This window comes from Mandrillus leucophaeus, unplaced genomic scaffold (genome assembly GCF_000951045.1).
Source record: "Mandrillus leucophaeus isolate KB7577 unplaced genomic scaffold, Mleu.le_1.0 Scaffold162, whole genome shotgun sequence".
Lineage (NCBI taxonomy): Eukaryota > Metazoa > Chordata > Mammalia > Primates > Cercopithecidae > Mandrillus > Mandrillus leucophaeus.
The window spans coordinates 3,230,765-3,253,841 of NW_012101610.1; the positions used below are offsets into that span (position 1 = coordinate 3,230,765).

Consider the following 23,077-nt stretch of genomic DNA (forward strand, 5'->3'; position numbering starts at 1 on the left):
GATCGTGCCACTGCACTCCAGCCTGAGTGACAGAGCTAGACTCCATCACAAAACAAACAAACAAACAAACAAACAAACACCTGAAAGTGACACCGGCCCCCTGACAACACAAGTTACAGGTCCTTGTGCAGTCCCAGGGTTGAGTGGTCCAAGAAAGTCACTCCCTGAGCCCAGCCTGAGGTTTCATCTTTCCCGAATGGGACCGGATAGAGGGTCCACGCTGCTTTGCGGAAGAGGTGCATCTGGTAAGCCCAGGTGGTGAGTGAAGCCAAAGATGATAACACGAGAAGGTGTCAAAGCCGAGGTTTCCTCGTGCTGAAACCAGGCCTTAGGAGGCAAGTTCTTTGGTGGGGCCTCTTTGCCCAAGCTGAAGCAAGTCCCCTGCACCTGTCATGCAGGGAAGAGGTTGGGTGGGCTCTCTCCTTAGCAAGACTTTGCTATGGGGTACTGGTCGGTGTTCTCATGTTGCCTGCTCCGGGTTGAGGTTCTGCATGTGGCCAGGCACAACTCAAAATGTTCTTCAACTGCCATGAAGAGGTTCTGGAATGCCCCAGCTGCCCGACTGGGGAAGCACTCCAAGAGAAGCTGCTTGTTGGGCAGCAGCTGCTGGGCCAGCAGCCATCACAGCAGTATTGCTTTGTGCCAGGGTCGTTGATGTTGCAGCAGCTGCTGGGCCAGCAGTCATCAGAGCAGTATTGCTTTGTGCCAGGGACATGGATATTGCAGGAGCCGCTGGGCCAGCAGCCATCGCAGCAGTATTGCTTTGTTCCAGGGACGTTGATGTTGCAGCGGCAGTTGGGCCAGCAGCCATTGCAGCAGTATTGCTTTGTTCCAGGGATGTTGATGTTGCAGCGGCAGTTGGGCTGGCAGAGGTTGGGCCAGCAGCCATGGCAGCAGTATTGCTTTGTGCCAGGGACATTGCAGTTGCAGCAGCGGTTGGGCCAACAGCCATCACAGCAGTATTGCTTTGTGCCAGAGATGTTGATGTTCAGTAGCCGCTGGGCCAGCAGCCATCGCAGCAGTATTGCTTTGTTCCAGGGATGTTGATGTTGAAGCAGCGGTTGGGCCAGCAGCCATGGCAGCAGTATTGCTTTGTTCCACGGATGTTAATGTTGCAGCAGCGGTTGGGCCAGCAGCCATGGCAGCAGTATTGTTTTGTGCTAGGGACATTGCAGTTGCAGCAGCAGTTGGGCCAGCAGCCATCACAGCAGTATTGCTTTGTGCCAGGGACATTAACGTTGCAGCAGCCATTCACCAGCAAATCCTTCCTCTCACAAACATAGTTCATTCATGATGAGGTGCTCCCCTCGAATGGAGTTGCGGCACTGATTGCTGGGGTGACTGCCATTGCCCGAGTTAAAATGCACTTTACACAGAATGGGCTGATCGTGGTCTTGAACCTGGAGGAGATTCCTCTCTTTGACTCTCCTCTCCTCCTGCTTGAAGGTGCTCCTGAGGAAGTAGATGAGTGACAGCCCAAAGACCAGGGCGAGCACCCACCTCCTCCGCAGACATCGGTGCTACACCGTGGCCTCCTGGTTCACTATCCTGTGTTGTGGAACACAGTAGGCCCAGGGCTCCTACACACCCCGCAGCCCCCTCCCTTGAGGCAGGCACTGACCCCATGACCCGTGGCCAAGTCCCAGGTTTATTTTTCTTATCCCATATATCAGAATTTAATTTCTTTTTATGATGAACGATGTTCCAAAACATGTTCTTTTCTTTCTTTGGTGGCCATCGTAATTGGTGTGAAGTGGTATCCCATTGTGGTTTATTTTGTTCTTTTGTGTTTTTTTAAAATTATTATTATTTTTTTTTTTGAGAGGAGTCTTGCTCTGTCACCAGACTGGAGTGCAGCAGTGCAATCTTATTTCACTGCAACCTCTGCCTCCCAGGTTCAAGTGATTCTCCTGCCTCAGCCTCCTGAGTAGCTGGGATTATAGGTGCCAGCCACCACACCTGGCTAATTTTTTACTTTTAGTAGAGACAGGGTTTCACCGTGTTGGCCAGGATGGTCTTGATCTCTTGACCTTGTGATCCACCTGCCTCAGCCTTCCAAAATGCTGGGATTACAGGTGTGAACCGCCATGCCCGGCCCCCATTGTGGTTTTGAGTTGCGTTTCCTTAATGATGAATAATGTTGAGCATCTTTTGATGTGCTGATTGGCCATTTGTGTGTCTTCTCTGGTGAAATGTCTATTCAAGTCCTTTTTTCATTTTTCAACTGTGCTGTTTGTTTTTTGTTGTTGTTGAGTTATAGGAGTTCTTTACATATTCTGAATATTAACTCTTATCAGGAATATGATTAGCAAATATTTCCTCTCATTTAGTGAGTTGTCTTTTCACTCTTTTGATAATGTCCTTCGATCCAAAAAAAATTATAATTTGATGAAGTCCAATCCATGTATTTTTTTTCTTTGTTGCCTGTGCTTTTGCTATCGTATTTCAGACATTATTGCCAAATCCAATGTGATAAAAATTTTCCTATATGTTTTCTTCTAAGAGGTTTATAGTGTTAGCTCTTATATTTAAGTCTTTGATCCTTTTTGAGCTAAATTTTGTAAATAGTATAAAGGGGCCAACTTTATTTTTTTGTATGTGAATATCTAGTTTTACCAGCACCATTTACTGAAAAGATTACCCTTTTCCCCTACTAAAAATCACTGGGCCATATATGTAAGAGTTTATTTCTAGGGTCCTTATTGTATTCTTTTGGTGTAGATGTCCGTCCTTATGCCAGCACTACTCTGTTTTGATTACTGTAGCTTTGCAGTAGGTTTTGCAATCAGGAAGAAACTTTTCTTCCAAGAAAAGTCGGTTTAATTCACATGAGATGAAAATTAAAATCTGGGTGAGTCTTAGATTGGTTAATGCAGAGGAAGTAGTACTCAAGCTATTTTGAAGATTAAGGTTCATCATCCAAGCTCCAGACCTCCTCAGAGCTCATGCCCACCAATCTTTAATATTACAAATGGAGGAAGGGTAGGGATGGAGACCAAGGATAGTACTGGCAAGGGTATGGATTGGTCCAACCTTTTTGGAGGGCATTTGGGAATAAGAATCACAACCCTTGGATATGGGTTACAGTTTGACCCAGGAATTATGTTTTCAGGTAGAGTAATATCAAATGGACTTACACAGAAATTTTCCGGCAAAGATGTTCAACCCACACTGTTACCATAGCAATGAACAACAAAAAAAGTTTGAGTGGCACTGGCTAAATTATGGTGCAACCCTACAATGGGATACCAGGTGGCTCTTAGAAATACATGTTGAAGCCTATTTGTAGACATGAAAAGATAAGTGTTTAAATTAAAAAAAAAAAAAAAAACGCCATTATATGTACTATACAATTTCACAATTGTCAGATTTGGAGATCATAAAATATCCAAACACACACACACATACACACACACACTCTGGAAGGGTAGATGCTATTATTAATAGTAGTTATATTAGGTCTGGCTTTCCAAACGCAGGTCCTAAGAGAAGGATTCATGTTCAACAGATTTATTATTTAATTAATTAATTAATTAATTTTTTGAGACGGAGTCTTGCTCTGTTGCCAGGCTGGAGTGCAGTAGTGCGATCTCGGCTCACTGCAACCTCCGTCTCCTGGGTTCAAGCGATTGTCCTGCCTCAGCCTTCTGAGTAGCTGGGATTACAGGTGCTCCCCACCACACCTGGCTAATTTTTTTGTAATTTTAGTAGAGACACGATTTCACCATGTTGGCCAGGATGGTCTTGATCTCCTGACCTCGTGATCCACGTGCTTTGGCCTCCCAAAGTGCTGGGATTACAGGCGTGAGCCACCACACCTGGCCACAACAGAGTTATTAAGGGAGTGCTTCCCGGAGAAACAGGTAAGAAACAGGACAGAAAAGGATAGGAAGCAAAGCCAGCATGCAATTTTAGGCCAAGTCCTATAGAGCAGGGGTCCCCAGCTGGTCTATGGGACCAGTACCTGTCCATGGCCTGTTAGGAGCTGGGCTGCACAACAGGAGATGAGTGGCAGGTGAACGAGTAAAGCTTCATCTGTATTCACAGCCACTTCCCATTCCTCACATTGCTGCTTGGACTCCACCTCCTGTCGGATCAGTGGCAGCTTTAGATTCTCATAGGAGCAAAAAATCTACTGTGAACTGCACATGTGAGGGATCTAGGCTGCAAGCTCCTTATGAGAATCTAATGCCTGATGATCTGTCACTGCCTCCTATCACCTCCAGATGGGACTTTCTAGTGAGGGATGAACAAGCTCAGGGCTCCCACTGATTCTACATTATGGTGAGTTGTACAATTATTTCATCATATATGACAATGTAATAATAATAGAAATAAAGTGCACAGTAAATGTAATGCACTTGAATCATCCCAAAACCATCCGTGGAAAAATTTCCACAAACGTGGTCCCTGGTGCCACAAAGGTGGGGACCTCTGCCATAGAGGATAACTTCAGCTTGATCCCACAGAGAAACTCTAAGTGTAAATTACACCTTAGGTTTATTCTAACCCAAGGCAAGGAAGCTGGGCTTTCAAACTCCTTCACTCAGCAGTCATTGGTTAAAGGCCACCCTGGGGTTGGGGACATAAACTCCCAGACAAGCTGAATGCAGCTGCTCCAGTAGCCTGAAGGCAGGCTGCCTAGGCAAAGTCACAGGTGCAGGCCACTGGGAGCAAAAGCTTACCACTGTTGAGGAAGAGATGTGAAGAAATGTAAAGGGATTTTAGGGGATCTGAGTGGAGCACGCCATTTAGCATTCTTTAAATTTTTGGAGATGAGGAAAATCCATTATTTTTGTAATAACAATATGTCATGTAAAAATTACTGTTGAACAAATACCTTTCAAAGTCCTCTGCAATCTCATATCTATTTCACAGAATTATGTTTATTATTCTGTGGGGTAGGGGGAGGAAAGAAGGCTTTTTCTTCTTGGCTGAGTCTGTATATTAAAAATAAAGAACAAAAGGCTTTTTCTCATAGCCCTGCTGCAGTGACTGTCTTGGCAATATTCTAATAAAGCTATGAGGCTTCTTAATCCTTATCCCAGAGACCAACCTATATCATTAAGAGTAATAAATATAGTCAAAACAATCATGACAACAATGACATGTGGAACTATCCTGTACATTAATATTGATAATAGTGACATGTATTGGAGTGCTCTATGGGCTGGGTCCTGGGTGAAGCACTTTACATGCATTATCTCATTAAATTATCTGAATAATTCTATTAGTTAGCAACAGTGATTACGCCCATTTCCCAGATGTGAAAACTAAGGGCCAAAAAACGTTAAGAAATTTGCTCCAACAAAACCAGTAAAAGGCAGAGTCTGGACTCAGCTCAGGTTTGCCTGGTGCCAAAGCTCATGTTTGAAATCTCTGCACTGTGATACATCCCAATCCATGTGCTTCTCTTATATTTTAAGAAACATTAAGTCTTGAATTCTGATCATGGGCCAGTTCTTCTGTTATATTATACTCCTTTTTACATATAATCCTGAGAATATTTTTCTGCTGGTTTTCCCAGCCTTATTGGACAATTCATTTGAACTTCTTTCTATTCATAATCTTGTAGGGAAAGGGCTGATGTATTTGTAAAATTATAAGCAAAAACCTGTCATTGTCCATGAGAATACCTGCCCCAGTGCATGCTGGGTTGAACATTTTATAATATTCAAACTTCAATCACTGCATTCCCCAAATGATAGCTTTCTCCAATCTAAGGGGAAACCTTACCTTTTTGTCTGCTGCAAATATACGTGGTAAAATGGACAGAGGCCAACAGGTATATTATAATGTGAGAAAAGCACTTTCTAGGACAGTAGAATAAGGGTGATAATTTTAGAAATTGCCAAATAGGATAAATGGGGGGTTTCTTTCTTTTCCTTAACTGCTTTCTTTTCAACTTCAGCTTCAGTCTAAATTCCTGGCATAGAACTGTACATGACACAGGTTGAAATAAATAGAAACAAGCATATAGTTTAAAAGAAATAGGATTTCTTCTCAGGTTAAATTTCTAGCTAAAGATTAATTTGCTTGCACCAGACTCATAACTTTCCAGATTTCTGTTTGCTTATGTATGAGGGGGAGAAAAAGCTCAGCAAGGCTGAATATAGCGATTAGTTAAATTGCTCAGACATTCATTATTGAAAAACCTCAATCCCACCTGGAGTTGGGGTTTGTTTGACGCTCACTGACAATAACTTTCTAACTTTCTGCTTGACTGATGGCTACTAATTTTGATAGCGGGATGGGAATGTCAGTCACAAATAGAAATAGACACACAAACTCTAGGACTCATTAAGCTGGTTACCATGCTCACATCCCCAAATGTGTGTTGTTTCAAAATATAGGCTAAAGAGATTTAATTACATTCTGGGATAGGAAACATTTACGTTTCAAGTTTGCACTGGTTTGGGGGGATGCAACAGAGAAAAGAAGAGTAATGAAGCAGAGAGACCTCGGGGAATCAGGAGAGCATCACGCCTGCTGACAGGTGCAAAGAACAGGCCTAACATCTGTGAAGGAAAAGTCGAGTACTTAGGAACAAGGTGGTGGGAAATTAAAGCCCCAAGAGATGTTAAGCTGCTCCAGGAAACAGGCTGGGAGACTGGTTGTTTGTCTCAATCAAGAGATGGCTGCACCTAAAAATAAAGATAGAGCCCATCAGTCTTTCTTTTCTCTCTCTTCTTTCAACCCATTGGCCTTGATTTGGTCTTAAGGCATGAGAGGAATCCTCATGGAGCCCGGCTATATTATCATGCCGTGAAAATGAACACTTAAAATGTAAACAGTTCTCCCAACTGCGTGTGCTCAAGGCAAATGGATTTGGAAGAATTTCACCCACTGTTCTCAGGGAATGGTGGCTCTGTGGGGTGTCTCTGAGACCCACAAGGCCAAGGTTCTCGTTGTGTTTGTTTATTTTATTTTAGTTTTCAGATAAGCAAACCAAGGCTTAGAGAGGACAGAGAGCTTGGGTTGGCAGTCTAGTGTCACCACGCTTAAACAAATGGGCTCAAATTCTGGATCTGCCACTTCTCAAATCCCTGGGTGATTTGAGCAAGTTTCAGTCTCCCTGAGCCTCTGCTTCTTCTATGAAGTGGGAAGAAAAGATGATTGATGACTTAGCATCAACTATTAGGATTAGCGGAAACGAGGCATGTAAAATGTACTACGTGTATTTAACGGAGGTTTATTGAGCGCTCACTATGTCCCAGGTGATGTTCTAGTTGCTGTATAACCTGGCTTTTTCTCTGTCGTGGAATTTCTTTTTATTCTTATTTTTCATTATAAAAATTATTTTTATATTTGGTGGGTGCATAGGTGTATATATTTATGGAGTACACAAGAGGTTTTGATACAAGCATGCAATGTGTGAAAATCACATGGTGGAGAATGGGGTATCCGTCCCTTCAAGCATTGATCCTTCATGTTACAAACAATCCAATTATACTCTTCTAGTTATTTTTAAAGGTACAATTAAGTTATTATTGTCTATAGTCACCCTGTTATGCTATCAAATAGTAGGTTTTATTCATTCTTTTTTTGGGGGGGACCCATTAACCATACCCCCACACATAACCCTTCCCAGCCTCTGGTAACCACTGATTCATTCATTGATTGATTGAGACAAGGTCTCCCTCTGTCTTCCAGGCTGGAGTGCAGTGGCACAATTTCAGCTCACTGCAGCCTCCGCCTCCCGGGTTCAAGTGATTCTCATGCCTCCGCCTCCTGGGAGGCATGTAGCTAAAACTACAGACACGTGCCAACATACCTGGCTACTTTTTTCTTTTTGGTATTTTTAGTAGAGATGGTGTTTCACTATGTTGACCAGTCTGGTCTTGAACTCCTGACCTCAGGTGGTCCGCCCACTTACAGCCTCCCAAAGTGCTGGGATTACAGGCGTGAGCCACGGTGTCCGACCACCATCCTTTATATAACCTTGCTTTTTCCTACTGGGTGAGAGATACAGCTAATAGTCACAGCAACTGACTGTTATCAAATGTCTATTGTGTGCCAAGCCACTGTGTTTATCTTTTTTTTTTTTTTCTTTTTGAGATGGAGTCTCATTCTATCACCCAGGCTAGAGTGCAGTGGCGCAATCTTGGCTCACTGCAACTTCTGCCTCCCAAGTTTAAGCGATTCTCCTGCCTTAGCCTCCCAAGTAACTGGGACTACAGGTGCACGCCACCACACCCAGCTAATTTTTGTATTTTTAGTAGAGATGGGTTTTCGCTATGTTGGCCAGGCCAGTCTCGAACTCCTGACCTCAGGTGATCCACCCACCTCGACCTCCCAAAGTGCTGGGATTACAGGTGTGAGCCACTGCGCCTGTCCTGTGTTTATCTTTTACACACATATCTCATTCTAATAAACAACAACCCTAATAAGAGGCAGGTACTGTTTTTATCCCTATTGTGTTGATAAGGAAACTGAGGGTTAAAGAGACATTGAGTCATTTGCCCAAAGTCACAATTCTAGCAGGTGTGGGGCTGGAATTCATTGCATTGTCATTTACAACAAATAATTATTGAGCATCTACTGGGCCACACACTGCACTAGAAACACAGAAGGCAGCAATGAGCAAATAGGTAGGACAAGCTCTCTGTCCTAATGGCACTTACATTCCAGTGGAGACGCCTGCACCAATTCTTGGTGCATCTAAGACTTTGTTCTGAGGGTGGCAGTGTGTGAGGGCTAAGGCTGAGGATCTGACCTGGTTGGGAGGAGTGACATTTAAACTGAGTTCTGCAAAGTGGGGTGTGTGAAGAGTGCTCCAGGCTAGAGGCCATGTTCACAGTGTACTCACTCCTCATGCCTGTCCCCCCAGCCTATTCAACAACAGCATTGGCTCCAACCCTGGTTGGTGGTAACTTCCATTCTCTGCGCTGCCAATTTGTCTGACAGCCCTGGGCCCTGACAGATGTGTTTTCTTTATAAGAGGGATTTTGACATCATTTCCTAGAATCTTTTTCTTGACCAAAGGCTTGTGATTGGCCCTTGGCAAATTGTAAGACTAACGACGTGTGTGTGTGTGTGTGTGTGTGTGTGTGTGTGTGTGTGCGCGCGCGCGCGCGCGCGCATGCGTGCGCATGCGTGTGTGTGTCTTGTAGCTGTAAAAATCCCATCTTCAATTACATCTCTTCACTATCCCAGTTCTCTATCCTTATTCAGTGGGCAAGCAAAGATGGTTGTTTTGAGTGACAGGAAGAAAAACTGGTGAACTCTTGGCATGAAACCTGAATAACCCTCTTCCCTGCTTAACTACAAACAGAGAAACCCACTTAGCATCAGGGCTGAGGGACAACTGAGTTGGCAAACATGTCCAGGAGAATTAATGAGACCGTTTTTATGTTTTTCCTTTGGGGAAGAGGAAGGACAGGCAGCATTCTCAGACCCGAAGGACTTTGAATTAAAAACGAGACGTGTGAGAAATCTCTTCAATTTTTTCCCATTCAATCCTGTCACACATTTTATGATCCTTGGTTTGGGGGCCCAATTTTAAGCTTGCCTTGGCTAAGAACTAGGGACTCAAGACATTAAAGACTCCTCTTCCCCATCCTCCCAGGGGATCTTAATTTGGTGCAGGAAATAGATACGTTTAAATAAGCTGCTTTTATACAAAGTAAACTGTGCTTAGGACTCAGCACAGTGCCTGCCCCATTGAGACTGTATTAGCTGTTCCCCTTCAGAGAAACAGAAGAAATGGAATTTATATAAGAAAATGTAGGAAGAAATGTATTGTAAGGATTGGCTTACCTGATTATGAGGGATGAGAAGTCCCATGATACACCATCTTCAAGCCGAAAAACCAGGAAAGCCAGTGGTGTGGTTCCAGTCCGAGTCTCAAGTCCCAAGAACGAGGGGTGCTTATGTCTGAGGGCAGGAGAAGACGGATGCCCCAGCTCAAGTAGAGAGAGCAAATTCATTCTTCCTCTGTCTTTTTGTTCTCAACAGATTGGATACTACCCACCCACATGGGTGAAAGTAATCATCTTTGCTCAGTCTACTGATTCAAATGCTAATCTTTTCCAGAATCACTGTCACAGACACATCCAGAAATAATGTTTTACCAGCTATCTGGACACCACTCAGCCTGATCAAGTTGACACATAAAATTAACCATCATAGGCACTTAATTAAGTTGTGTAGAATGATTGAGTGTTTGCAGGAATGGATGGATGGATGGATGGATGGATGGATGGATGGATGGATGGATGGATGGATGAATGAATGAAGATCCATGGGAAAGCGCCAGACACTTGGGTGTGCTTTTAGTGAAGTATATTGTTAGGAGTTTTACGGAGAATTGGGGGTTGATGTGTGCAGGACTTTACTGAGTGAAAGAGAAGATAAAGAGATAAAAGGTCATGGAAAAACCCTAAGACTCAGATTTGGGGGCCCAATTTTAAGCTTGCCTGCATCCCTACTTCCCTTAGAATACTGTGGTGGGTAGGGGAGCACTCTGCAGTGATGCTCAAACTTGAGCGTGCATTGGAATCACTTGGGAGGTTTCTTAAAACCCAGATGGGCCGGGCATGGTGGCTCACACCTGTAATTCCAGCACTTTGGGAGGCCAAGGCAGGCAGATCACTTGAGATCAGGAGTTCGAGCTCAGCCTGGCCAACATGGTGAAACCCAGTCTCTACTAAAAATCAAAAAATTAGCTGGGCGTGGTGGTGGGCACCTATAATCCCAGCTACTTGGGAGGCTGAGGTAGGAGAATCTCTTGAACTCAGGAACCGGAGGTTGCAGTGAGCCAAGGTCACCCCACTGCACTCTAGCCTAGGAGACAGAGAGATTCCATCTTAAAAAAAAAAACCACCAAAACACACAAAAACCCAGATTGTGGGGCCCCAACCACAGAGTTTCTGACTCAGAAAGTTTAGGGTAGAGCTTGAGAACTTGCATTTGTGGCAATTTCTCATGTGATGGTGACGCTGATGGTCCAGGTACCACATATTGAGAACCACCAGCCAATTGGCTTAGAACAAGGACTCTGGATTCAAACAACTTGAGCTTAGGGTTGCCCGGTAAAATACGCTCAGTTAAAGTTGCATTTCACAGAAACAACAGATAATTTTTTAGTGTAAGTCCCGTGTCAGAGGCATCCTGTATTTTTACTTGCTACGTCTGGCAACCCTATTGGGTTTAAGTCTCAGTGCTGTTACTCTGAAGTCATGCTGTTGAAGGCTGATCATTTAGGCTCTCTGAGTTTCAGTATCCCCCACCTACAAAACGGGGCTGGTAACAATACCAGCTGTCTCCTAAAGTAATTATGATGATGAAATAATCGTATAAAGGATTTCGCACACAGCCTTGCCTGTAGCAAGCACGCAGGAAATGTCAGCTGTTATTATTCACCATCATCCTCAGGTGAGTAACTTTGGGGGTGAAAAAAGCATTATATAGAGAGTGTTTTTTTTTGAAAGGATTTTATGATTCAGCCTTTTAAATTTTAAACTAGGAAATATTTCTCCTCTTTGAAAAGGTCCTCGTAGCTGCCCTTGGTCCTTGTAGCTACCCTCTCTCATTTCTTTAATAGTAGATCATAAAGAATGGATTGGTTGATTGCATCTAAAAGCTCCTCTTCCAACAACTCCCAACCCCACTCAAGGCCAGATTTGACTGATCTCTGGGTGGTGTGTCTGGGTGTAAAATTTCTGAGGGGCTAGTAAAGGCAGGTCCCTGGGGGTAGGGCTGGGTCCTGCCTCTGGAAAATAGGCACAGCTCCTTTCAACCTGCTGCTTGCTATGAATGAAGACAGAAAGAGGGTCAGGTGTGGTAGCCTGTAATCTGTAATCCCAGCATTTTGGGATGCTGAGGCAGAAGGATCACCTAAGGCCAGAAGTTTGAGATCTGTCTGGGCAGCATAGCGAGACCCTCTCTCTACAAATTAAAAATTAACCAGGCATAGTGGGGCGCACCAGTAATCCCAGCTACCTGGGGAGGCTGAGGTAGGAGGATCGCTTGAGCCTAGGAGTTTGAGAACAACCAGGGCAACATAAGGAGACTCCATCTCTACAAAAAATAAAAAGTCAAGCCACACAGGGTAATGCATGCCAGTAGTCCCAGCTACTCAGGAGGCTGAGGCAGGAGGATCACTCGAGCCCAGGAGTTCGAAGTTACACTGAGCTATGATCCTACAGATTGTAGCTGCACATCAGCACAGGTGACAGAGTGAGACTCTGTCTCTTAAAAAACAACAACAGCAACAACAACGAAAACAAACAGAATGAGAGGGAGAGGGAGAATGCTTTTTAATATAGAATGGATTCAGGGCTGATTCCATCCCTTGGAATTACATTTTTCCCCTCAATATTTCAAACCTATGTCCATTTTGAGGTTTGGAATCCCTGTTTCCCCTCCGCTTCCTGGAGTGCCAGCCCATGTTGGAAGCTGGAGAGCCAGTGAGGGTCAGCCTGAAATGTTCATGGGCAGGCTGGGCTGCGCTGGGGGCTGAGCGCTGGTCTGAAATGCCTGAACATTTCTTTATAAAGTTGACCGCATCAGTATTTTTCAACCTGTAGGTTGTGACCTGTAAATGGGTCATGAAATCCATTTGAAGGGTCATAACTAGTATCCCTGTTTTTAGAAAAGAAAGAGAATGCAACGCAATGGAATAGAAAATATCAGGATGCAGGCCGGGCACGGTAGCTCATACCTGTAATCCCAGCACTTTGGGAGGTGAGACGGGTGGATTTACTGAGGTCAGGAGATTGAGACCAACCTGGCCAAATCCTGATCCTAGAGACAGGCAAAATCCTGTCTCTCCCAAAAAACAAAAAAATTAGCCAGGTGTGGTGGTGTGTACCTGTAATCCCAGCTACCCAGGAGACTGAGGCAGGAGAATCGCTTGAACCCAGGAGGTGGAGGTTGCAGTGAGCAGAGATTGCACCACTGCACTCCAGCCTGGGCAACAGAGCAAGACTCCATCTCAAAAAAAAAAAAAAAAAAAAAAGCAAAGAAAAGAAAATATCAGGATACACTGCAGTGCATAGGAAGGGTAAGTGTTGTAAACTTTTGATACATATGACATGTATGATAAATATGTAACATACACTATTTACATGTGTAATGAGTCATGGAATATGGTCAAAAGAACGTGGAAGTCATGAAAGCAGGTAATAGCTAAGGCCCCTTGCAATTTTGCAATATGGTGTCAATAAGACAGTGGTTTTTAAGCACGGGCAGTTTTGCTTCTCAAGGGAGATTTCGCAACATCTGGAGACATTTTTGATTGTCACAACTTTGTGGAGAAATTGTGTGCTACTGGCATCTAATGAGTACAGGCCAGGGGTGCTGCTAAATGTCCTGCATTGCACAGGACAGTCCCCACAACAGGGAGTTATCTGGCCCCAAATGTCAATAGTGTGGACGTTGAGAAACCCTGTTCTAAGAGTATGTGTGGATAGAATCACTTATCAGTAGTGGCCTTATTACTACCAGCGAGGATTTACTGAGCACTTACTATATATGCAGGCATGCTTCTAAGTGCTTACATTAATGAACTCTTTTAATACTTACAACAGGTGGGAGATGAAAGTGTGTTTCCTTCCTTCCCCCTTTTCAGATGAGGAAATTGAGGCATACATAGGATGATCAAAGGTTGCCCAAAGTTACAAAGTTAGCAGAATTAGGATTCTAATCCAGGAATTCTGGCTTTAATTCCTTGAATCCGCATTTTATACTTCCATAGCACTTCAGTCTCCAAAGCCTTTTTTTTTTCTTGTAGCAAAACACATATAACATAAAATTTGCCATTTCGACCATTTAAAAATATACAAGTCAATGGCATTAAGTATATTCACAATGTCATGCAACCCCGTTGATCACCACCATCAATTTCAAAATTTTTGCCACCCCAAACGGAAGCTCTGAACTAGTTAAGCAGTCATTCCACACATTCTTTCCTCTCCTCAGCCCCTGGTAACCTCCCATCTTTTCTCTGTCTCTATGAATTTGCCGATTCTAGATATTTCGTATGAATGAAGTTGTGTGATCTGTGGTCTTTTGTATCTGGCTTCTTTCACTTAGCATAATGTTTTCAAGGTTTCTACATTCTGTGGCCTGTGTCATAATTTCATTCCTTTTTATGACTGATTCATAGTCCATTGTATGGATAGATCACATTTTTTTATACATGTGTCTGTTGATGGACACTTTGTTTGCTTCCACATTTTAGCTATTGTGAATAATACTGATATGAGCCCAAAGCTTTTTTTATACTGAAAGTAGAGAAGGATTGTATCACTGAGAACAGGGGAGAAATTCAGATTGTTTTGGTGACAGACACTGTTCTCAGTCATCTCACATATACTATCTCATTTGATCTTCACATGAACCCCATGAAGCTCCCCCGTTTTGACAGATATGAACAGAGAGGGTAGGTCACTTGCCCAGGGTCACACAGTGAATCAGCACACATCACTCTTCGTCACGAAGAGAAGTGTGTGTATATTATGCGGCAGAACTCTGAGCATTGGCTGCCTTCTAGAACAGGAGCCGAACTTCTGATTTGCACAGAAATCTAGGTAGGCAAAATTCCCTCAATACTCACATTGCACGATTTCTAGGTGCTGTGTTTAGACATATATGAAGAGGCCTCAATTGGGAGTAAATATAGTTCTCCTTGTGCAAGGAAAAATAATTAATTTTTATCTCTGAGATTCAGTGCCATGACATTCACTCATTCTTGATTTGATGAGGCTTCCTTCATAGCCGGTTTATTCCCTCTGCCTGCATTGATGAAGAACCTACTATGTGCAAGGCACTGCTCCAGACGTGCAAGATGGTAGTGAACAGGACAGACCAAGTCCCTGTCCACATGGAGTTTCTGTTCTAGTCGGGGGGACAGGTAATAAACAAGTGAGCAAACACACAAGTGATCCAGACAGAGGTGAGGGTTAAGAGTTGCACTTTGCTCTTGAAACATATCTGCTGGCTCTAACGATATCCACAAGGAGATACTGAATCCTGAGGCTGGAGGGTAAACTCAACTTCCCACCCTCAGCTCACTCTGTTCCCAGAAATGACCATGTGTTCATCATGATGAATTGAGCGTAACATCTTCCCGTCATCCTTGGGGTCCCTATTACTGAGAGAGACAGAACTGAAAGCTAGATTCATTCATGTCTGGCTTTTTCCACTCACTTTTTTTTTTCTCTGGAGTGGAGTCTATTTAGGAAAACACCTTCAGGGGTCAAGGTGATCTCCTATATCAGAAATCAGTAACGAGCGTGATAGTACATAGTTTGGGCTCTGTGGGTCATACAGTGTCTGCCGGCGCCTTCTCAACTCTGTTGTTCTAACATGAAAGCAGCCAGAGACTATCGGTAGATGAATGGATGTGGCTGTGTTCCAATTAAACTTTATGAACCCTGAAATGAAATTACATATAGTTTTTACCTGTCAGAAAATATTCTTAACAATTTTTTTCCAGCTATTTAAAAATGTAAGAAAACATTCTTAGCTAGCAGGAGGAGGGCTAGACTTGACCCACGGGCCATAGATCATCGACTGTTCGTGTATCATTCCTCATCAATGGTCCTCTGGCATCTGAATCTTTTCTTTTTTAACTCCAGCCAACTGACTGCATCCTAAGGCAGATTATTCTGCTTTCAGAAAGGTACTGTTTTTAGAAAGCATCAATCATGTATTGAGTCAAAATATGCCTTCTTGTATCATTCATCCAACAAACATTTTGTAAAGAAATTTAAACATTTCAACTCTATAGGATGGAAGTTTGGGGATATACATAAAGTTAGAGAGAATAGTGTAATGACCCCCTAGGTACCCATCACCCAGTACTGACAATTATCAGCATGTGGCCAATCTTGTCTCATGTCCACCCACCACCCTGAATAGATTCTTTGAAAGGAAATCTCAGATCTCATATTACTCTATCAGTGAATACTTCCATACACATCTCTGAGAGATAAGGACTAATACATTTTAAGGTGACCTGATTTTAAAATTTACAGTAATTCCTTAAAATCATTAATATTCAGCCAGTGTCTAAATTTCCCTGACTTACGTTCTTTGATTGTTAATGTCTTTCAGCCCAGATCAAAATAAGATCTGGGCATTGCATTTAGTCAGTAAATCCCTTAAGTCTTCTTTTTAAATAATGGGTTTATTGAAGTGTAATTGGCACACAGTATTTAAAGTGTACAATTTGATAAGCTTTGCCCTATGTTCATAACCACGAAACCATCAACACGATCAAGATAAGGAACATTTCCATCACCCCAAAAGTTTCTGTGTAGCCTTTTGTAATTCCTCCTTCCCACCTCTTCCCTCCTCACTTCACCTACCCCCTAGTCCCATGCCAGCAGTAATTTGCTTTCTGTCATTTTAGATTAGTTTATATTTTCTAGAATTTTATGTAAATGGAATCATATAGTAGGTACTGATTTTTATCTGACCTTCTTTTATAATCATAATTAGTTTGAGATTAATCCATGTTGTTGGGTGTAGATAGCTTATTCCTTTGTATGGTTGAGTAACATTCTGTTGAATGGATATACCACAATTTATCTGTTCATCTGTTGGTGAATATTTGGATCATTCCCAGTTTTTTGCTATTATAAGTAAGGCTGTTAGAAGAATGAAAAAAAAAATAAGCCTGAGACTGGAAGAAAATTTTGCAAAGCATAGATCTAACAAAAGACTTATATCCAGAGTATATAAAGAACCCTCAAAACTCAATGAGAAGAAAATGAACAACCTAATTAAAAATGGGTAAAAGATTTAAACAGCTACTTCAACAAAGAAGATATACAGATGGCAAATAAGCACATGAAAATATACTTAGCATCTTTACTTCGGGAAAATGCAAAATAAAACCAGAAATAAGATACCAGTATTAAAATCGCTACAATAGAAAAAGGTGTGTCGGGCATGGTGGTTCATGCCTCAAACCCCAGCGCTTTGGGAGGCTGAGGTGGGAGGATTGTTTAAGCCCAGGAATTCGAGATGAACCTGGGCAACACAGTGAGACCTTGTCTCTACAACAAACAAACAAAATTAAACCAGCATGGTGGTGCATGCCTGTAGTCCCAGCTACTTGGGAGGCTGAGGTGGGAGGATCACTTGAGCTCGGGAGGTCGAGGCTGCAGTGAGCAGAGATCGTGCCACTGTACTCTAGCCTGAGTAATGGAGTGAGACCTTGTCTCAAAGAAAAAAAAAAAGACTGACTATGCCAGATGTTGGAAAGATGAGGAGCAACATGATCTCTCATACTGCTGGTGGGGATGTAAAATGATACAGCTACTTTGGAGAACAGTTAGACAGTTTCTCAAAGAGTTAAACACTGTGGTAGGCAGAATAATGTCTCACCTTCCAAAGAAGCACACGTGCTAATCCCTGCAACCTGTGAATATATTACATAGAAAAAGAAGCCGGGCATGATGGCTCACACCTGTAATCCCAGCACTTGGGAAGGCTGAGGCGGGCAGATTGCTTGAGGTCAGGAGTTCGAGACCAGCCTGGCCAACATGGTGAAACCCCGTCTCTACTACAAATACAAAAATTAGCTGGGCATGGTGGCATGTGCCTGTAGTCCCAGCTACTTGGGAGGGTGAGGCAAGGGAATCGCTTGAACACGGGAGGCAGTTCAGTGAGCCGAGATGGTGCCACTGCACTGTAGCCTGGGCAACAGAGTGAGACCCTGTCTAAAAAAAAAAAAAAAAAAAAAAAAGGACATTGCAGTTGTGATTCAGTTAAAGATTTCGAGATGGGAAGATTATGTGGATTATCTGTGTGGTCCAATGTAATTATAAATATTCATATAAGAGGATGGCAGGAGGGCCAGAGAAAGAAATGTAAAGATGCTACATTGTTGACTTTGAAAAGGAAAAGGGGCCATGAGTCCAGGAATGCAGGTGGCTTCTAGAAGTTGGAAAAAACAAGAGAATGAGTCTTCCCTAGAGCTTTCAAAAGGAATACAGGTCTGCCTATGCTTCCAAAAGTGCTTCCTATGAATTCCAAAGTTCTGACCTTTACAACTGTAGCATAGTAAATTTCTGTTGTTTTAAGCCATTAAGTTTCTGGTAATTTGTTACAGCAGCAATAGCAAACTAATACATATTCCTACATATAATCCTGCCATCTCATTTCTAATTATTTATCCAGGAGAAATGAGGACTTATGTACCTTAGCACATAAATGCTTCTAAGTCTCTTTTAATCTGTAAGAGGTCCCTCTTTCTCATGGATTTCTGCCATTTATAACAAACATCTATTGAGTGCCTACTATATCCCTAAGCCTACTCTTGAGAGAGATACAGTAAATATACTATTTTTCTTTCTTTCTTGTTTTTTGAGACAGGGTCTTCCTCTGTTGCCCAGGTTGGAGTGCAGTGGTGAAATCATGACTCGTTACAGCCTTGACCTCCCAGGCTCAAGTGATCCTCCTACCTCAGCCTCCTGAGTAGCTGGGACTATAGCCACGTGCCATCACGCCTGGCTAATTTTTGTATTTTTTGTAGAGATGGGGTCTCACTATGTTGCCCAGGCTGGTCTTGAATGCCTAGGCTCAAGTGGCCTGCCTGCCTCAGTCTCCCAAAGTGCTGGGATCACAGATGTGAGGCATCACATTTAGCTTATTTATCTTTCTTTATGGCATGTTTGGTAGGTGGTTCACACACCGTGAGGTTCCCTCCCTGGCATCTAGTTTAAACAATCTCTGTTCTTCCACACAGTCTGAGTGTGTGAAAATTCCTCTTAAGGAACTGTGATACCGACAATTGTACTTAGAAATGCGATGTGATTTGCTTAAGGTGGTTCAGGATGTTATGTGAACATCTGTTTTTTATCTTCCCAGGATCCTTCATCATCTTTGGACAAAGTCATTCCAGTTTTAATTGGGAGCACCATCTTCCTTCAGTTTCCAGATCATGTCACTTTGTTGTGTCTGTGACTGACCTCACTCCATGGCAACAGGGCAGTCACATGTCCTTGGCTGGCCAATCAGGGAATACCATTGCCCTGGCCCCAAGGGACTGGTTCAGTGATGGTCACTTGGCTCAAGCTGGATCATTGTAGAAATCTCTGGGCTGTCAATCACTCCTCAACAGGTTACTGGGTGAGCACAGCATCGGAGTAAAGAGAATTAGGTGATCCTCAAAGATGTTCACTCATGCTGGAAAGACAAGTTGGCAGCAAATTCTTCTAAAGGGACATATATCTAGTTTTGTGAGAGATGCAGTGTTTCTCATTTGGGGACATTTTTAGAGACTCTTGGAAAAAGCCTGGCAATATCAATGCTTTTGCTCAGCTGTTTGAGTGGTGCATGGAGACACATGGCCTCAGTGTATCAGTCGGCCGGGCTACTGGCAAGGAATTGGGATTGGCTTTCAGCTTGTTGCATGCGCCCTACTTAGCTTTCTAAGCTTGAACCTGATCCCTCCTTACCTATCCACCTGCTACTCACACTCTTCCTCCCTTAAATAGAGCTCATCTCTCTGCTTTACCAAATCCACAACACGCTGTGAATCCCTGATCAGCTTTGTTTTCTTCACTGAGATCTCTCTGGCTTCTTCGGTCTTCTAACCAGATTGCAATTAAAGACAGAAATCACGGCAAATACTTATTTCTTACTGTTTCCTGTTTCTACCCTGGTCTTTCCAACCACATTTTAGGGACTGTACGTCAGACGTGCCTCTTGTTTATATAGAGAGCCCTGTAATCATTTGATAAATATCTGCTGTGTGCTGAGATTTGAGATGGACAGGGTCCCTGCCTTCGTGAAGTTTGCAATATAGTGGGTAGGGAAATATAATAAACAAGTAAATAAATGCTATGTCATATAAGAATGAAAACAAGAACAAGATCAGATAATGGGCAATGGGAAGAGAGGAAACACTAACAAGGTGGTCTAAGGGAGGCTTCTTTGAAAAGATGGCATTTGAGTAGACACTTGAATGGATTGACTGGCTTCTCTCCCTCTTTTTGGTGTTAGCTTCGTGGCTTGTGATAAAAACAATGGACAGTAGAATTTTTAACTTCCTTGCTTTCTGTGCTTTTTTGCCAGATCTCTTCCAAAGTGCCTGAAATGATCTAACAGACCACAATAGACACAGTAAGAGAGCCCCTCAAGGATTCCTACATCCCAGTATTCATGCTCCGTGGAATCCCTACCCCTTGAGCGTGGGCTGGATTTATTGGCTTACTTCTTGCAAATGAAATATGGCAGAAGGCCGGGTGTGGTGGCTCACGTCTGTAATCCCAGCGCTTTGAGAGGCCGAGGCGAGTGGATCACCTGAGGTCAGGAGTTCGAAAGCAGCCTGGCCGACATAGTGAAACCCCGTCTCTACTAAAAATACAAAAATTAGCTGGGTGTATTGGTGAGCGCCTGTGATCCCAGCTACTCGGGAGGATGAGGCAGGAGAATCACTTGAACCCAGGAGGCAGATGTTGCAGCGAGTCAAGATCGTGCCATTGCACTCCAACCTGGGCAACAAGAGTGAATCTCAATCTTAAAAAAAAAAAAAAAGAGTCAGAAGGGATGAGCTGATGAGCTGTCACTTCAACGTTTACATCATAAAATGACTGTGGTAATGACCTTCGGTATTCCCTGTCTTACTTCCTCTTAGATCACTCACTCCAGGTGAAGCCGGTCTCCATGTGATGAGGCAGGTCTGGGAAGAGACCCATGTGGCAGGAACAGAGGCCTGTGGCCTGCCCAGATCCACCCGAGTGACTTTGAAAGTGAATCCTCTTAAGTTGTGTCCTCAAGCGAAATTTCGGCACTGACAACTGCAACTGCCTAACTGACCTTGAGCCAGAGGCACCCAGCCAAGCTGCTCCCAAGGTTTCAGACCCACAGAAATAGTGTTTGTATTTTTACACCATTACATTTTGGGGTAATTTGCTACACAGCAACAGATAACTACTACACAATCAAAATGGAATGATCATCTATGGGTCTGCATGAGTTTGTCTCTCTCTACTGAGTGGGGCAGATGGCCATAGTATCCAGGAAAATACTCTTCCTTGGATAAAATAGGCATCTCAAGGCCTTTTCACACTGGGTCATAAATGTACATTTAGTGGACCATTTCCATTACTAAAATGTAAGATCCACAAGAAAACTTGCATACTTGTAATAATTAGTATACTGTGAGCCCGTGCCCAGCATATAGTTAAGCATTGTACCTTCACCGACTTCCTTTATCTTTCTAACAATTCTATGATAAAAGTATTATTATAATTGTCATTTTTGTAGATGTGAAACTGAGGCAGAGAAGAATTAAGTTGCCCAAAGTGGTGTTACATGTAAATGGAGGAGGCAGGATTTGAACCCAGGCAGTTTGGCTTCAGAGTTCTTAGTAAATATTTGGGTTGGAGTAAATGAGGGAGTAAAACTGTTGGATGACTTCTGATTATTGCCTTGGGGGATGGGTACCTCTCTGTCCTTCATTTCTTTATTGGTGTTTTTATAACCCCTTGCATGGTATTTGTTGTCGACATCTAAAATATATTCCAAAAGCAACCTGTTCTTTTTTTCACCTCGCTGCTTTCTTTGCTAAGGCCTTCACAGGAGGCTGGGCCTTTCTCTCCGTGTTGGGATCTTTTATATTTTAAGATATTCTCTTCGCCAAGCATGTTGACATGTGAGTTGCAAGCAAAGCCTCTGAGAAGCAAAATGTTGAACAATTATCAGTTGAAGACATCATGTCACAAGGAACTTCTCTTTAAACAAATCAAAAAGTCCCATAGCAAACTCCTTTTATCTGAGGATCTCCAGGGACCCCTCTGACACTGGACCATCCCGCCGAGACATTTCAAACACAGACTGTCATCATTTAGTCCGGTTGCTGGGGCCCCAGACTTCTTTAGAATAGATAATGTGGCTTCATTATGGTTCTACGTGAATGTGCCTGGAAAAGGATCATTGCATTTCCTTTAAAAAGCGGTGGCATTTTTTTTTCCTTCCAGCTGCTTAATTGGGGTTGTGATGTAAAAAGAGAAGCGTAGAACAAAACTTCCAGTGAAAAAATTTGGACTCACTCTCCATAATGTCATCCAGGCTTGCTTTGGCCTTGATGAATTCAGCATTTTAAAGAGTATGTCAACACAATCAATTTTATGCCCTCAATAAAACTTGTGAATGAGCTCAGTGAGAAATTCCAAGGTCTGGGAAGACAATTAACGTTTGAAATATATATTGAGTTGTTTACTGTGACATTTTATGTGGCCACAGAGCTGTACCCGATGTCACAGGGGAAGAATTTCCCTAGGAAATGAAAGATTTGCTTTTCAAATAACATTGACATGTCAGATTCCTCCCCAAATACAAAGGAATGTAAGAAATGAATACCAGTGAAAATCCAGTGACATTTTCTGACCACATTGATGTGATTCTCCTTGTTTTCCATTTCAACTGGCAGTTGTCTCCAGGGCGTATCTGTTGTCAACATCTCAGCACCTTAATTTTATTAGACTATTTGTATCACTGGTCTTTGTAGTTCTGTATGCATGCGGGGTGCCTTATTAATTAATTTGACTTGAGTTCAAGCCCCAGCCCTAGCTGTTAGTCAGTGCGTGATGTTATACAAGTTGTATTACCTCTCTGGACTTTATTTCCTGTTGTGAGAATTACAGTCATGCACAGTATGACGTTTCGGTCAGTGATGGACCACATATATGACGGTGGTCCTGTAAGATTATAATGGAGCTGAAAAGGCCAGGCATGGCGGCCAAGCCTATAATCCCAGCAGTTTGGGAGGCTGAGGTGGGCAGATCACTTGAGGTCAGGAGTTTGAGACTAGCCTGGACAACAACAGTGAAACCCTGTCTGTACAAAATATACAAAAATTAGTCAGGCATGGTGGCGCATGCTTGTTGTCCCAACTACTTGGGAGGATGAGGTGGGACAATTGATTGAATCTGGGAAGCAGAGGTTGTAGAGTGAGCCAAGATTGCACCAAGCACTCCAGCTTGGACAACAGAGCTGAGACTCCATTTCAAAAAGAAGAAGAGAAAAAAATGGGGCTGAAAAGTTCCTATTGCCTAGTAATGTCATACGTAGCAATGGCAGTGCAACACATTACTCCCATGTTTGTGGTGATGCT

At 43.0% G+C, this 23,077-nt stretch overlaps 1 pseudogene; it reads right to left on the minus strand.

The window, feature by feature from the left end:
- Positions 1–988: 988 nt before the first annotated feature.
- The window catches only part of LOC105536676, a 54,580-nt pseudogene continuing 32,491 nt past the window's right edge, over positions 989–23,077 (minus strand).